Source organism: Salarias fasciatus, chromosome 14 (genome assembly GCF_902148845.1).
Source record: "Salarias fasciatus chromosome 14, fSalaFa1.1, whole genome shotgun sequence".
Taxonomy (NCBI): Eukaryota; Metazoa; Chordata; class Actinopteri; order Blenniiformes; family Blenniidae; genus Salarias; species Salarias fasciatus.
This window is the reverse complement of record NC_043758.1, coordinates 11820659-11838416: the sequence shown is the minus strand read 5'-3', so window position 1 is coordinate 11838416 and position 17758 is coordinate 11820659. Positions and strand designations below refer to the sequence as shown.

The 17758-nt window shown below is 43.8% G+C and overlaps 1 protein-coding gene across 2 annotated transcripts in view; it reads left to right on the top strand.

Annotated features, from left to right (window-relative positions):
- Nucleotides 1–17758, top strand: part of arhgap35a (Rho GTPase activating protein 35a) — a 70436-nt gene that overhangs the window by 1142 nt on the left and 51536 nt on the right. The window lies entirely within an intron of this gene.

Below are 17758 nucleotides of genomic sequence, written 5' to 3'. Positions count from 1 at the left end.
GAATTTCTCTGTGATCGTCTCCTGATTTAAAAAGCCTTTCGGGCGAGTCTGATTGCCATTTTGTCCCGTTTTGAGGTATTTACTGTAGCTGCCTGTGCTTTCATTGGCATCTTGAGCAGTTTACTTCCTCAAACCTGGGCTCCCACCAGATTTGGGTCATACTGTATAAGCTCTTAAACCTGTGAAATTCACTCTTATTAAATGTCCCAGTAACTTTGCCAAACTGTATACGTACAGGACCTCTTTGTGACAAATTTATGAAATGCAGTCAGGTAATTGTTTAGTTTCCCCTTCTAATTTAACTAGGCCTGTCACACAACTGCCTCCAATCTTCCTCCACAGCTATTTTTCCATCTACTAAATACCTCAGGAGGATGACTCAGAGAATGCAGACTGTCTTCACCTTCATGGGCTGACATAGGGTTTAGATGGGCTGATAAGAACGACCTGATGATAACAATTAACTCTGCCATTTATCTTATGTGGGTGTCAGGAGGAGTCACCAGTGTGTCACAGCTTCATCTCACTGCCACTGCAAACTGGTCATTGCCTTAGCAGCCACTCCCTTTCTGCTGGAGTCATTGCTCTGGACTTCAGTGCTTATATATATATATATATTTATTTTAAAGTGATTCTTCTGTTTGCTGTTGTAATGGTGAGCACAAATTGACTGTGTGAGATTTCAGGGGTTTTTGTGATATGGCCTTAACACAGAGGTGCATAGCAAGAGGTTTGGTCTGTGCTGCTGTGTCACTGCCAGTTCAAAGGAACACCTTGAAAACAGGAACTTTGTGATCAGATAATGGGCATGCATGTTGTGGATTGTACATCCTATTCAAGCAAATAAAATTCCTCACAAGCCCGCTGTTGCTGGCCGTGTTTTGACCGAGTGCCTTTTGATAAGCTGTTCTCACTTTGATCTTAATCAACCTTTACCGAGAAGACCATGCTCAGAAAGATGTAAACAGACACACACACATACACGCTGTTTTCCTTGGGCAGACAGTCTCTTTGCTCTCAGGTAAATGCATTAGCAGCTGTCAGCACTTCTGTTCTGTGCTTGATTGGGCCCTTTGCAGTGCAGTCACACCTCTCCAGGAAGCCTCTTCTTCCCCTAATAGCCGTGCCATTTGCCCAGGCAGCGGGCTCGCTACCAGAATACCCACTCACCCCTGTCTGTCTGCCTCTGGGCTGCCGATCGCATTGTGAGTCCCTGAGCCTGAACATGCTCCTGAGATTAGAGCAGGGCCGGCTTTGCTCGTCAGGATGTAGGCCAGGGATGCGGCTGCATCCTTTCATAAGGACACTGGATGTACGACTCTGTCCTATATTATGTGAGGGGATAAACACGGGGCCTGGCGTGCTTGGCAGCAGGAGCAGTGGATGGACTTCGACTTCTTGTGTCACAACAAAAGTCCCTCAGTTTCTCAATACCGGAGCGGTAATGAAATGAGAAAAGTAATTGGAAATTATTTGAGCCCTGTAGTGCGTAACACGATGTACATCAGTGGGCTTAACAGTGAGCAGGTAATTTTAATAGAGAAGAAAGTGTTGTGGGCTTGTACTACCACTCAATTTGAACACTGGTCCCACACTGTAGTGTTTCCGCGTCAACTTAAGCTTTTCTTCTTGCTAACCACTCTGCTGCTGAATGAAGCGGTGCCCTCTCACCCACTCATTTGCCAAATGTACAGCTTGCACACCTGTCGTGTGCAGTGACTTCATACGCCAAGGAGAGAAAATTTCCCCAGTCATCACAAAATGTGCCGTTCAGTAAGTCTCCTCTCTCTTGTATCGCGGGAGAGGTTTGCTTGAGTCAGTGTAAGTCTGTTTGATGGAGAAAGAAGCTAATTATAGCAGACAGCTTTGGAGTTTGGTGGACCAGATTACAGTCACTCTCCTCTCAATGGCCGCCTTGTTCTAGTGGCCGATTATTAGGGAGAGAGAAGTGCATTCTGGGATGATTGTATCTGAATTTCCATTAGAAAGTGTGCCCGCCTGAGTTGAACTGAGGTTCTCTTCTGTCCCCACTGTTTGAGCCGTCCTGCTCATTACAGACTTTAGATGGGTGGACATGCTGATGTAAAGCTCTCTGGAGTGAACTACTATTCTATTTCTGATCCAGTTTAGTCTGTATCTTCAAATACCAATTTACAGATGAATTTATGACACTAAAATACTGTGCACATGTACATTTTTTCCCCTCTGTTTCATTCAAACATTGAATTTGGGATACATTTTTAGCTTTAATACACATTAAATTAAGCATATTACTCCTTTTTGCTTTATTCTTCATAATTTCATCTTAAAAGTCATAAAAAAGGAAAAATACAGAATCTATTTCAGTTATGTTATAGCCAGTAAAGTGTTACGTTTTTAAAAAGGAAGTTTTCTTCCATGCCTCTGACCCGAGATCAGCAGTACATGCTGACTGTAGTATGTGTCTAACATAAAAAATAACATTAAAATTATCTCGATTATTGCAGTGCATTGTTTTTCATGTTGTTCATCTAAGAACGCTGGAGATAATTCTCAAGCGAATCAGTTCAGTAACAGAAATTGCATTTGTTCTGTATTGCAGGCCTACCTTATTATTGTATTGCTTTTCCAATACAAATGCATTATTAATGGGCAGTTCTAGTGGAAAGCCAGGGCTTTGGATATGATTTATGGCTTGAACAGTGGCTATGGGACTCTAGATGGATACTTTTAATCAACCTTGATATTTCTTTGCACAAAGAAAGATGGTTTACAGTCTGGGTGACCATGGAGATGAAGGACCAGGATGTAAGCCACAGAGGAATGGTGACCTCTGGACGTGAGCGGCCCTGTTTTGCTTTTCCAAATGCAATTACACAACAGAGGGACAGGGGTAATGAGGCTATGGTAATTTGGAAGAGCCTGAAGAGAGCAAGCATGAAGGGGGGGGGGGGGATCTGTGAGGAAGTAGGAAAAGTGAGAGAGTGTCACAACAAACTAGGCTGTCAGTTGGGAAAAACCGAAAGAGCTACAAGACTGTGAGAGTAAAGTAAAGTGAGAGCAAAACTGCTGCCAGTTTGTGCTTCAGGCCGTGTTCCTGGTATGTGCCCTTTCAGCTTTGTGCTCCGGGATCAACCAATCAATGACAGCCATAAGTAACCGTGCTGCTTGGCTATTGGCCACAGCGAAATTCCATGACTCAGCATGTCTGTAGATAAGATGTTATGATTGAGCCTCTGCCAATGAAATGAGGCCACTGCCCAGAGTTCAATAGGTTGGACTTGCGGTGCTGTAATTGCACACAAAGATTGTGCCACCTACATTCAGAGATCAACACAATTCTAACTCTTTCTCCTCATTGCAAAAGATATTTGTCACGTCCTCCAATGTATTTAGTTGTTAAGGGTGTAATAGCTTTTGATGGATATTGGATGAGTCACTGTTTGTGCACGATTTATTGAAAGGCTGTAGACACGGAAAGCCTCTCACCCTCCAAAACAAGAGGGACTTCCATGAAATCCACCTACACAAGCATTAAAGGATAACTCCGAGCATGTTTGTAATCCGCAGACACGCACTCGCATATTTTCCACAACGGCCCAACATTTAGCCTTCATTTTTGTCTCAACCTGTCGTGCTGACCTACCCTCATCTCCGTCACAATGCCCCATGCCTCATTGCCTAAATTGGGCCCGAATAAGGAGGCTTGTGTGTGTGTGTGTGTGTGTCTGTCTGTGTGTGTCTCGGTCATTGTTTGACTCCCTCTCTGGAGATTCTCCGTGATGGCGCCCCTGGATATCCTGTAGGATGTCCACCTATGATGCCTGGTGGTGCAGGGGGGGGAGGGGGAGTTGGAAAGTGCCAGAAGACTTAGAATGGGTGGAGATGAGGAGAGCTGAGGGTCAAAGGTGAGGGGAAGAGGGAGAGCGGGCCAACAATGGAGCTTATTTTTTGAACTTGCAATGAGAACGATGTCAAATTCAGAAGAGAGGGGGGAAAAAAAGCAGCCTGGTGGTGCTTTACAGTGCAAATACAGAATTAGGAAGTATAAAATCTTGGCTGCTTTCATGTGGCCAATCACTTTATGAAATTGGTGTGAATATTAAGAAGTGTAGGTTTGGAAAGTGGCAGAAATGGTCAGACACATCAGAAAGGTGTGGAAAGAGGAGATATCAGAGAAAATAACATTTAAAAAAAAAGCCATCCTAATAAATTAGCAGTCAGTTGTGTAAATCCTCAGCTACATTTTTCTGGATTCTTTGTGCAGAGTCTTGCTGTTGTGAGTGATGGCAGGTGCTAAGGGTGGTACACCCACTTCCCCTTTAATAAGTGCAGCAGCAGTTGTGTGTATTGACTGATTCAACCTGTTGCTTCTGCAGGAAGCTCATCAGTCAACGGTAATAGTTGTAAATGCTGAGTGCCCATGCATTGTGGTTAAAAGTAGAGGAGGACGACGCACTGGATTAAGCGCATCGCATATGACTGAATGAGTCTCTGTGATTGCCCGCTGTAAACCATGTCGGTATCGCAACTTTTACAGTTTTATTCGTCGAAGCGGTGGAGTTATATTGCTTTGGTTAACATCAGTTGGATTAAATCCACTGGCGAAAGGAAAGAAGAGCTTCTATAACTAGACTTTCAGTTCGGGGTGTTATCTCTGAAGACCAGCCGTCAACTTTATTCTGTCAGGTATAATAATGAAAACGCAAAACGAAACCTTGACTGACCTCGGCTTACCTGCTCCTCTCCCGCGCTCGAGCTGTTGTGTAAACAGAACAGCTGAAATCCGTAACGTTTATGATTAAAATCACAACATTGCTTTTTTATTTTCACGTGTTATTAGCCAAAATATAAATAAATGTCCTGTAAAATATGACGTGGTGATTTGGGGATTTTAGCAGTAGATGTCAAGGCAAGATTGACAAAGGTCAAAGAGGTTAACGAAACAATATTACAGTGATTATATTTTTAGCCAAGTTACATTAACATAAAAGCCTTCCTGTGAGGGAAACGTCGTGAACACAGGCATGCAGAAGTCATGTGTCCTGTGAAGCAACAGGCTTTTGCTTCTTTTACTAACATAAGCCTGAAGAAAGCAGCACTGTGGCAGAGGATTTCAATTGCGCAATATAAACATTTTTTTTTTTTTGAGATTTTGTACTTTTACATGAAATGCTTGTAACTTTTTGCAAAAACAATCTAAGCAAAGTGAAGCGTATGAGATTGTTTTCATAGTTTCACTGCATGCTGTATGTTGTCCTGTTCTCTCTCTGTTCAGAGTTGTCTTAAAATATAACAGCTTCAGGTAAAACTCATGATTAATACATATCAGCACTGCTGAGACATGATGTTTAGTTTGCATATTACCCCGACGCGCTCGTCTATTTATCATGATGAAGGCTACATGCTGCTTCTGCCTGGAGTCCTGACGACTGTATTGTCGCGCTCGTACACCTGAAGCACGGAGACCGCGGAGAGAGGTGGCAGTGGGCGGCAGAGAGGCGTCCTGCTCCACATATATTCTAATTAAAGTTGTCAGCTGTAATCACAGATTGATGGGCATCAGAAAGGGACAGAGGTAGAGGAGGGAGAGACGGAGAAGGGAAAATGAGCTTGAAGACCCAGACAACCAGAGGCTTCTCAAACAATCTCATTTTTCCTACTTTTTCCCAAAGCCACTGTCGTGCTCGTCGCCCCTCAGCATCTAGTCTTTTGATTGTCACAAAATATTATTGTTTTTCTTTTTCTCTTACTTTTTTTTTGTGCCCTTGGAGATCAATGACATGTTACTGTGAGCTGTAGTCAAGGACAGGGGAAGGGCACCACCTTGTCACTAGACGTTTGCTTCAGAGACCACCTCAGGGGGAATCTGGACACCGCGGCGGAGGCCTTTGGCGCTCCCTCATCGAGCACGGGTTGACGCTGCCTCTCCGACACATACACAGACGCACGAAATCCTCCAACGTGGACAACGGACGTTTTTGCCCCATGCCATGATGAGATATTCTTAAGCTGCTGCTTGCCCGAAGCATCTCAGCAGATCATTTACCTGCCAGTTAGTGTTTCGCACTCGTGCTTGGTGCAACGCTGAAGGTTTAGAAGCCGTTGTTGGAAATTGTCGAGTCTTGTGCTCAGTGCTAAGGACGCATAAATATATACTTACACTACTGAATACACACATCCAAGGTGATCTACAGCGGCTGACCTTTTCCCACCCTCATAACATAACTGTCATAGCGGTTCTGGTCATTCGGCAGCTGTGTGACAGTGGACATCATATCCTCTTTAAGGTGAGAAGATAAGGTGGCTGTTCATAGCCATTTGTTATCGCAGGCAGCGAGCCCCTGACACCTCCACATCCCTTATCTGGCTTCGTCCCAGCTCCTGGCCCTCGCCCGGGCTCCTGCACGCCCAGGGCTGATGAGTAAGCACCGCTCGGCCTGCGGACGGCCCGGGCCTGCCGTTATTGATCGCAGCGCCACCGTCTGTCATCCAACCACCACTTAGCTAATGATGTCCATACTGTTGTCTCACGTCTTGGAAAATGGCCATAAACCAGAGAGTGGCAGCTCCCAGCGCCGGCGGAGAATAAGATAGATTTTAATGGTAGAGGAGGCACACCTAAAGGAGTCTGAATCAAGTGCTACAGTGTAATGTTTCAGTAAGATGGTGGCATTGTTATGCTCGTTACTCTTGGCACCATATCAGTCTCTTCACACCTCCATCCAGTTTCCCATTGTTGTTTGTTTTTATTTTGGTGTTGTCCTTCCATCTGCACGAAAAAGAAGGCAGTTCATGATTTCAGTCTGTGCTGGTCCGTACTTTACCTCGTCGTTACTGTTGTTTGTCCAACAGAACATTTCTGATTGCTATATAAACAAATTAATTACCTGGAATGTCTACATTTAGATTAAAAAAGGCTAGGGAATGATTTAAGTAAATCATGGTGCTGTACAAACTATTGTATGAATTCTGAAGAGTGATGAAGCCCGACGATTTCAACATCGTGCAGTCAAGAGAAACAAAAAAAAAAAAACCTTTCAGAATAAGAAATCCACAGAAAAAACAGTTTCAAACACATTGGTTGCATCCGTGAGGATCAGGTTTGTCTTGTAGCGTTGAGAACCCTGAAACATGCAGCACGGCGGCCCTGTGTGAACAAGACTCAGCAGTTCTGAGAGCATGTTGCTCATCAGACACATGATAATCACGTGTGTGATGTTCGTCTCAAAGTAAATTCTTAAATAACTGTACATTACATTAGTTTTGTTGACCTTTCACCTATATTCTGAGTACCCTAGTGTTCGCCTCGTACTGTATACATCCATCAAGCAGTTTTAGGGGGCTGTAAATGGATTTCCCTCTGAGTTGGGTTTGCACGGGGATGACATGGGTCATTCCTCTTCTCAGTTCCATAATTTCCCAGGATGCATTTGGGGCCCCAAGGTCCACAGCTCTTATGTCAGAGTTCATTTCCTGTCGGAGCGCTGCAGCAGCTCCTGAGGAGCCACCATTTTGTAACATTCCTGATGAAGACTGGAGAAATGTGTCTCGTCCCACCATCTCCTGCACACCAGTGTCAGTATTTCACTCTCAAACTGTTTTCAACACAGGATAGTTATTTGGAACGAGCTGACCGAAACGGTGAAAATGCAGATTGAAGAAAGATTTGACACTAATTACCAATTCAAGCCTCTCAGACTGCAGTCAGTTTAACTGTAAATAAACTGTAGGAGGGGTTGAGGTCACATCGTGCCTGATAGTGTGAAACCAAGCTTCCTGTTTAGGATTTGACTAATGAAGTTACTGTTCATGAGACAGCTGGAAGTTTTGGAATGAAGTCAGTATTCTGAGAATTTCTTGTTCCAGCAATAATCAGAGTACATCATTGTTTCTGAATCACCGCAAACCACAGACCTGAGTCCACACATTAGTCCCGCTGCTTTTCTTGTCACTTTGCTGACTTCATTGTATGCCCACCGATGGGAAGATAAAAGCAGAGGGAAGCATGAGTGAAGAATGTAAACACTTCTGGGAGTTGTTTTCGGTTAATTTGATGACTGCCCAGTGAGCGATCTCACCGCACGTATTAGTCACAGTCGTCAGAAAGAGGAGAATGCAGACCTTTTTTGCCCAATGAGGGAAAAGGTCGCCGGGAATGCAGTTTGTCAGGTCGGGACGAGGAGGGGTTTTGTTGTGACTTAAACCCATGTGACTGTCAGAGAGAGGAGACTCGAGAGGGAGGTGAACTTTACCTGAAAGTACTTCGATTTGTGAAACATGAGATCACAGGCTTGTTTTGTTTGCAGATTTTGTGAGAACAAATGAGGTCTTCTTTCCTAAAACAGGCCCAATTGTATTAGTGTTCAAAATCTTCTAATGCTTTATGTGAAGGATGCCTTTTGGAAAATGTCATCATACATTTTTCTTTTCTTCAATAAAAGAGAAATCACCATACATGTAATAAACAGCAACTGTTTTAGAAACTAGAAACACATAACATGGAATTTTTGTTGTTGTGTTATCCATTTGCAAAAGACTGATTGAAATCCAATCAATTGTGTTTCCATGCTCTTTATATCAATGTATTTGGGAAGACATACGACTTCAGTGTCACACACCTAAGTGTTTGTTTATTGCATATCTTCTCGAGTGTAACTAATATCGTGCAGCTCGTAATTCTCCGAGACACCAACTGACATATTTTTCCAATAATCCAACTCTGCAGCGACCAAACCCTGTGAAGTCATTCTTCAGACTTGTCCGAGCTCCACCAAAAGCACAGCAGACATTACACAGATGTACAGACGAGCTTTTAAAAATACATTTTAGTCAAGTCTCTTCAAAAGATTATCCAAGAGAAACTTGCAGGGACAGTCATTCATTTGTCAAAAATAATTGTCAAATTTAAAATGTAAATCAATTCCTTGAAAATTTCACGATTCACTTTTATATACATGTGTTTGTGTAACCTAGAAGTCTGTTGACTTTAGTTATGAGAGTGAAACTGTCCTGAAGCTACTGGTCCTGCATGTAATAAAACCTGTTTGCTGAGGCAGGATTTCGTCTTATCAGTCATGCAGGTGTTGCATGAAAACACAGCAGCGCATTAGTAATGGCTTCTGATGACTCAGTGGCGCTCAGGCATTTTATTTGTTCAGATCACCTGAGCTCACAGACATCGGTTCCTGAATAGATCGCTGAGATGTTTAGGAAGTTTAGAAATGTTGTTGCACAATGGATATAATTTGTCAGCAGCTTAGATTGTGAATGTTTGGCTTCAATAAAGACATTTAGAACTCTTTGAAATTCATGTGATACAAAATTTGTTGTTGTTTATTTTTGGTAAGTTTTCAAGTTGGTCAGCTGAAATTAATTCCTTCTTCCTTATAGATTCTACATAGCATTTCACACTAAGTAATACCAGTTTTTAACTTTCGGTAGCTGACTAATGCAAAAAAAGACTTGTTTTTTTTACAGTTCAACATGTGACCTGTTTCAACAGCCGCTCTGGTCCAGTTCTCCTCTCTCTGCATATTTTCAGCATGACTTGAGCTTAGATTTTCTCAAATGCATATTCATTGCGATCAAGTCTCCTTCTTCATGCTGATTCTTTCTCTAGAGGTACACAAATTATCGTCACCGATGGATTTGACAAACTCTTCTGTGTGAATGAGAGGGAGAGCGTTACTGACAAATACCATCCTGTTTTAGTGACACAAATACAGCAGCTAATTGTGGCCTTTCCAATAATAGCATAACCAAAGCCAGACATGTCTGGTCATGTTGAGGAAATTCGATTGAAATGATGTGTTGGAAATAATGATCCAGAAACGCCATGCTTTCATAAATTGGCTTTTATTACATTTTCTCTGAAATTCCAGTGGAATTTTTTTTTTTTTTTTTTTTTTTTTAACCAAAAGTGACAGAATGTAACAGCTTCTCATGTGTCTGCACCTTCCACTGTCTGTGTATTGTGAAAATGTGTGTGAGCTGGAGGGAAAAATTATGAATTCATGACAAAGAAAAAGAACTGAGGGCTTATTGGTGAATATGGAAATGTGTTTAAAAGTAAGAAGTTTGTAATTATGTCAAAAGGAGATTATCTGTGACTGACTGGTCCGGTCTCTTTGACCAGCATGCTGTGATTCTTGTAATCTTCCGACATGTTAAAAAAGAAATAAGTGGATTTTTAAACTCTTATTGATTAAAAAAAACATTATTTTATCTGTATTTAATTTAAATGATAAGAGTACAAATCTAAATTTCAATTTGGGGGATGCACAGATACCGCTGGATGAGTCATCTGCAGTGTTCAAAGGGCAGTGCATGTCTACCCTGTGTGAACTGTAGACAGAGTGACTACAGCGAGCTCACTGTCTGACACACACACACACACACACACACACACACACACACACACACACACACACACACACACACACAAACGCTCCAGCTTGCCGTTTGTGAGTTTATCAGTCAAACTTGAATCATATTTAGCATGTAGCATTGCTGGTGTGCAGGCCCCAAAATGCATCCACATACAGTGACGCTCAGTTAGGCCAGTTTATGTAGGATCTATCAGTGTTAGCGTGATTTTGCCAAGAGTTGCTGTTTTATTTGCTGCGCTGCTCCGCCTACTGCTTAGTAGGAGGAACCAAACAACACCCTAACCAAGACTAGTTCAACCTGCCCTTGAACCACAATTCAAGGTATGACACATGGGCATGTTTACTGTCAGACCTTAGGCAACACTCTTTCAACACAACCCTGCACTACCGAAACTCCTGTTGACAATATTTCTGTGTCTCCACTAAACTGGATCAAGTCTTAGAAAATTGTGAAACTCTAGGACTATTCTTTTGCTTCTTTTAGACCATGGAGCAGATATTCTATCTAAGACTTTTCTTTTTCCCACCGACTGCTCTGCAAAGGGTCACAGTTGACAGGTGACATGGCTGGCTGATGTCGGCTGTCTCCTCAGGGGATCCAGGGGTCCTCGGGGGTCTTTTGAGGTAGGGAAGCAGCTCCAAATTGGAGGAAAGGAACCGGTGTTGGCAAAGAAGGAAGAAAACAGTTCAATGTTGTTTTACTTTGTTTGCTTTTTCACGTCGGTGCTGAAGAAGCAGACGCAGGAAGCTGGTGGTTACGGCGGTATTGCCAAAAGGAGCTTATTCGTGAGTTTGTTCATATCTGTGCAACTATAAACCACTGGAGGCTTACCACCACGACACGTACATTGTGATTTAGCTGGGCTTTTTGTATTGTTACCTACAAATTTCTTTGTTTTTAATAAGTCAACATTTGCATTTCACACCCTGTGAGCTTGCCTCTTTTCAAACAGTAGCTGTTGTTGCGCACGCTGGGTGGTTGACTTATGCAGAGGGTCCTTAATACTCCGCGCGGTAAACACTGCAATGGTCATGAGAGCTCTGTGAACGTGTAGGGTGTCGTTCATAGGACTCCCTGATGAGGCACCTTGGTAAACGGTTCCCACTGCTTGCGCAGCTGGGGCACACTTGATGGGGCTCTCTGGTACATGTGGAGAGGGAGGTGGAGGCGGCGGACGCAGAGAGGGAGTGTGATTGGAGAGGGGTGGGTGGGCAGAGAGTGACTAGACCGATATAACGGAGGAATGCTGTGAGGGCCTTTGGGGCAGGATACAAACTGCAGAAAAAAAAAAAAAAGAACAAGCAAGTGCAAGGAAAACATGAGCAGAAAACTGATTATAAATGACAAATCCCCAGCTCTTAAAACCAAACAGTGTTAGCTGCCGTATCCTGAGGGTGGGAAAATGCAGCCCTGTCTCCAATTCAGACTCGTGCACTTGTGCGAGTACGGTTTTGTGTGTGTGTGGCCTGCCGAAATTCAACAGATCGAGACAGGAAATTTTGCCCCTCCCCTCCCCTGTCCTCCCTTCATCCTCGACCCTGCGCTCGCTGCCTGGCGCTGATTGGCTGGAGGGAAAGTGAGGGATGAGGTTTTGTCGTCTAATCTGCCAGCAGATCGCCACTGATGGGCCTCTGTAGGACGGCTTTAGTAAATTACTGTTCCAGGGAAGGGCAAATCCCTTCTATCAGATAGCAGCTCTCTCTTCATCTCTCCCTCCATTCCAAGTCCCACTCTCTCTCTCTCTCTCTCTCTCTCTCTCTCTCTCTCTCTCTCTCTCTCTCTCTCTCTTCACTACATCAGTTCAGCTCTGCCTTTATCTTTTTATCGCTACCTCACTCCGCTGTCCCCCTGTCTCTCGCTGGTGGCCTCCGCTTCTGTTTCTCTTCTCTTACGACTTCATTCCTGCTTTTTGTAATTTAAATCCCCCCCGCTGTCCACCCGTACCTGTGCGTCGGCAGCATGTACTCGACTCTGGCTGCCTTTGGGCCTCACACCTGGAGAGAATTAGATGAGCTGGTGTCAGGGACGCTGTGGATTTTGCTCTAAGGCTACTCTCTGACATCCGTGCATTACAGTCTCTGTGTGAACACATTTCCCCATCCCGCGGTGTGTTTATGCACGCTAACAAGATGGACCAGTTTTCGGGGCGGCCATCTCGCCAAGCGCATTTTGAAATCACAGAAGAGGTAATGCCAAACATCCCGCCGTAATACCTGGAGGAGGGTGTTTTGTGGATTAGAGGGAATTGTTTTCTTCATATTGTTTTAGTTTGGCATACCTGTGTGACAAAAGATATGCCAGGAGTAAAGAAGATTAGGGAGCGAGGGAGGGTTTGAAAAGGAAGGGAGTGTTTTGTCTACCTGCACCTCGCTGTGTGAGCGCAGTCTTGCCTGAGGAGGGGAATGTTGCCTGGCGTGGAAAGCTGAGTCGAACCAAACTCCAACCGGCCTCCTGTGTTTTTGTCAGTCTTCCTCCGAGCTCCTCCTCAGCTGTGTAAAACTGGAAGCGCTGTCACTCTGGAATGACACATGGCAGCCAGGCATGTCTCACGATGCTGCTGTGACGATCCCTCAGCGAGATAATTAGCAGGTGGTGTGTAAAGGAGAGGTGGAGTGGACACACACACACACACACACACCAGTCTACACATTTCTGTACAACCTGACCAACAATGTCAATGTTTGATGGAACGTAACCTCAATCTCTGTATTTTTTTCCTTCATGGTCACATGAATCCTCTTTGGCTGGTGCTCAATCAGGTTTATGGCCACACATGCACACCTTTTAAATGTAGTTATATTGTTATGCTTCAACATTTACAGCAGTTTGGCCTGAATATCTGTGTAGCAATACTTGGTGTTGTTTTTACAGCTATATAAAGTATCAAAATACAATCTCAGTATTTGTTTTTTTTTTTTATGATGTTCTGATTTTGAGTAATGAACAACCACACAGGACTCTGCACTGTCCAGTTGTAACCAAGGGTGGAGAAACTCTGTATTATTTGGTTTATCCATTTACTTTTTTCCAACTTTGCGATGTGGAACCAAACTCGGCTTTGCAGTCGCCAATACCTTTCATTGATTAAGTCGTTTCTCATTATAGGATGTTTGTGTAACTGAACTACTTCACCCCTGACATGCCGACTAACCCTGCACATCCCCATCCTGTTGTCCTGACAGGATTTGGCATACACAGCACTCATAAGTAGAATTCTTTGACCGTTTCTGATTGCTAGAGCGCTTCAACATTCCCCAAATTGCAGCAATATTGAGTTTTCTGCCCATCCATTAGTCATCATGGGGGCTAACAGCACCGCGACAGTAAGACTGTCTGCAGAGAAGACTCACCAGTGTGTCACATTTATAACATGGAATATTGAATAACTGGCAGTTATTGAAGTTATCTCGGAAAAATGGCCAGAAGCACTCCTTCATTGCACATTTTTTTGACAATTCTACTGCCATAAAGTCGAAATAAATCAGCTTGTCCTGCATACAGTTTCATTCATGAGAGCTAAAGGCTTCTCAAAGCCACAATTATGGCATTTCCTTTTTATAATGTCAATGGTCTTACATACAAAGCAAAATCTGCCTTATTTTTTACATCGTAGAACTGCCAAGATCATAAATCCACCCCACTTTTAATGTGTTACCTGAAGTGCACCCGCTCTGCTTCCACTGCGTCAGGAGTGATGCCGCTACCCAGTCGGCGATCGTCTTGTTGCACTCTAATGATGAGCAGACGTAAGGCCTAATTCTAGCTGCTACACTAACGCTGATGACAATAACGGGACTCGGTAGGACTTCTGCCGGTGGAGCCCCACCCTCCTTTATCGACTCTCTCCTGCTGCAGTCTGAAGGGAAGCATCTGCCTCCATGCCGGTCGCCACACATGCTCTCTCCCTCACCGCTATCACTGCGGCTGCTAGCTATCCAGCTCCCAACCATGTCAGAGCCTCTAATCTCCCCAGCATAAAGGCCATGCAAAGGGAATTTATGTTAGCCTGCCACGGGAATGAAAGGGGAAGCGGAGAATCGTTTGAGCAGGTTGACAGATAAGGCTCTTGTGCTTTCTGTGTGGTGCTTTTTAAGCCATGTTAAGCTGCTTAATTAGACATAATCTACAGACCCCAGACTGAGGCGGAACTAATGAAGTTAAAAGACTCAAATCCCATCCTACCATCACACTCTCCTCTCCGCCACACCATCACTTGTGCTATCTTGTCTCAACTCCACACCGTCTTCCAGCTGTCTGCTTCCTCCCGGCTGCACACGCTCCCAACATCCCACTCCTTCATTGTAACACCGTTAATGGCTTCCATCACACTCGTCCTGACCTCTCTACATGACAACCTTTACACCTTGACCGCAAATATCTCCAGCGTAGCTGCTACGGTCAAGTCTGTATTTCTTTGAGTTAACTCTTCCTGGTTAACTTGAGAATATTATTAAACCAAGTCAAAGTCCAGCGAACTGACCTTGATGAACTGATGTAGATAATATATGTATGGCCATAAGGCTACACAGTAAAACAATAGTTTTAGAAGTAGGCGGTTTAGTTTTCTTGTGAGTTTAGCAACAGTCATTTTTCAGTTTTGTTTTTAGATGCACCTTTACATACTGCAGCAAAGTAATCTGAACCAAGTCCACACTGTGATAATGGCTGTCATAAGACGACTCATGGACATTCATCAGCAGGGAATTAAAGTTAAAGTATTTAGAGAAGTGGTCAAATGTAGTTATTTTTAAAGTTTTTCATCTTTAGAAATCATCTAATTTGACATTTTTGATTATATTAAGGTGTCACCTAGGCTGAAAACTGCTAGCTTGACTTTTAGATTACATAAAGCCTGTTTGTGAAATGCGTACATTCAGATAATTAACTGTGTTGCTCTTTATTTGTTTAATCATCATTAGAACTGAACTTATTGAACCGTAAAGACAACAGTTTGCTCATTTCCAGGAGTCACAGGTCCACCATTTCTCACTTTCTCACTGTATCGTCGCTCTGTTGGGAACTTCTTTCAGCCTGCCTGCTGGTTGCTCAGCGATCTCACGGCGAGGGCGATATTCAATTAGGAGCCACATCTGGGAAATAGTCTAGCCCACCACCTCTTGTGGAGCTGCTGTTTGTTCTCACCAAGTCCTTTTTGGTTTGCAGGTGTGAGGGGAAAAAAAGACAAAACGATAAAGTGATGAAAATCTATTAAACACAGAATGCATGAAGTGTTTTATACAATTAAAACTGTGTCCCAGCCCCTTCACATCATCTCAAATAAGGCAGAAACTTTGTAAAGGTAGAGTGAGATAAGGACAATCCTGATACAGTCTCATGGTAAAAGCTTTAAGTTGGAGTCTCTTCATTACAGGTTGATGTTTCCTGCATCTCTTCTGGACCAACAGCAAAACCAGTTTCAGATATCTGCTCAACACATTTTCAATGTGATTTACTACAAAAATCTGCAACATTCCTGCTCCTCTTTGACTGATTTTTGCTGGAAATGCACAAGACATCACAGATCACTTGGATATTGTTTCACAGTTCATCAAGCTCAAGATGCTTATAAGGCTGAAATACTATGAGGAGAGTTATTTGACATGAGTCAGTCAAGATGCTTTGACCAGATGGGAAGAGGTTGAAGCCTCTGAGAGAACCTGAGGAACATGCGAGCACTAGAACAAGTTATTTGGCAGATTTTCTTTCTTTTAGCACATATTTATTTCACAGCATTAGCTCCTCACACGTTTCTCTGGCCCTGTTCTCAAGTCTTCACTCCTCCAGAAGGATGAGGAGGGTTTTTTTTTTTATGTCTGGAAAGGCAATTCTTTATCTTAATCCTGCCATGGGGCGAATGTCAGCCCTTTCTCTGTAAATGAATATTTATTCACATCCCCAGGTGGATGAAAGATCCCAACTCTGTACCTGCTTGCTTTGTTCAGAGATCCAGTCTCGACGTGCTCGCTTGTGTCTGTGGTGTGTTTACATATCTCTCATATCGCTGCATCTTGCAGAGTCCCCCCTCTTTGTCATAATTAAAGTTTTCCCCGAGGCGGAGCAGCAGTTACTTTTTCCACACGGAGGAGCGGGAGCCATGCTGACTTGTAAACGCTCGTCCTCTGTCCAGGAGGAGATTGCAGCTGACCATTGTTGGGTTTCATCATCGTCATGAATGCCCCGCCTCGCTGGTGATGGCCTGTCAGAGAATTTTCTTCACCCCATTTTCTCTGTGCCTCTCCGCCATGCCCTGCTTTACCCCTCCTTCCCACCTCATCTTAACCCAGAGTGCTTACAGCCTTTTGTACTGTCAAACTCATTCTCTTCTCTGTCTACCACGTGCTAGAGTGTATTTACATTCGTTTAGACGAGGCAAATGCAAACACCGCCTGAACCTTTAGGGATGGGAATTACTTTTTGGCTCTTATGTGCTGCTAAAATTTAACAGATAATCTTGTCCTGTGCATATTTGTTCTGGTTAACCTCCCTCCATCCCTCCTCTCACTGTCTCCTGCTGCTGGCTCTCCTCCTGATGAAACAAGCCTCTCCCCTCCGTCTCAGTCCCATTGCTGCCCAGTATCATGGTGCTGTTGAGTGGATCTCAAGGCTGCTGCATTCTGGTTTTGCTTGATTAGCCAGTGTGTGATGCTGTCGGCAGCTTTGTTTTGTTGCTGAATGGGCTGTTCCACTGAGCGAGCGCACAGGAGACTACAAGGAGAGGATGGCGAGGAGAAGGGCGGGGTGGCAGAGGAGAAGAAGGGGAATGCTGGAAAGAAAGATAAAAAGCAAGGGTGGACGGATATAAAAAGGAGAGGTGCCCAGGTAGATAAATGAGACAGGACAGAAGGCTAGAGCAGGAGGGAAAAGCAGGAATGAGGAGAGGACCGTAATGCAGAGAAGAAAAGACGAAAGAAATGACCTCTCCGCCTGTGGAGAGGGAAGATAACTGCGAGTGTTTAGAAATGCTGAGGTGGACAGAAGCCATATCTTCCACCAACACAGCACCTGCTCGTCTGCCTGCCCCCTCCCATTCACTGACCGACTTTCTATTGTGGGTATTTGTGCGCTTATGTGTGCCTTTCTGCCTGTGCGTGTGTGTGTGAGAGAGTGAGAGTGAGTACACTTTATTATGCATACAGTTAGTGTACCTTTTTTTTTTTTTTTTTTGTTTCAGCCTATTAGCAGTTGGAGATTTTGTGCTGGAAACATGCGAATACTGAAAAACGACAAATCCCCAAGTCCCAGCACTGCACCATGTTTAATACATGCACGCTGGGCTTTAATAGCTCTTCTTGTAAAATGTGCAATAGTTTTTACATGTGTGGTTTACATGAGTGTTTTTACATACATGCATCAAATCCAGGCTCCTTTCAGGAACAGGATCACTGCG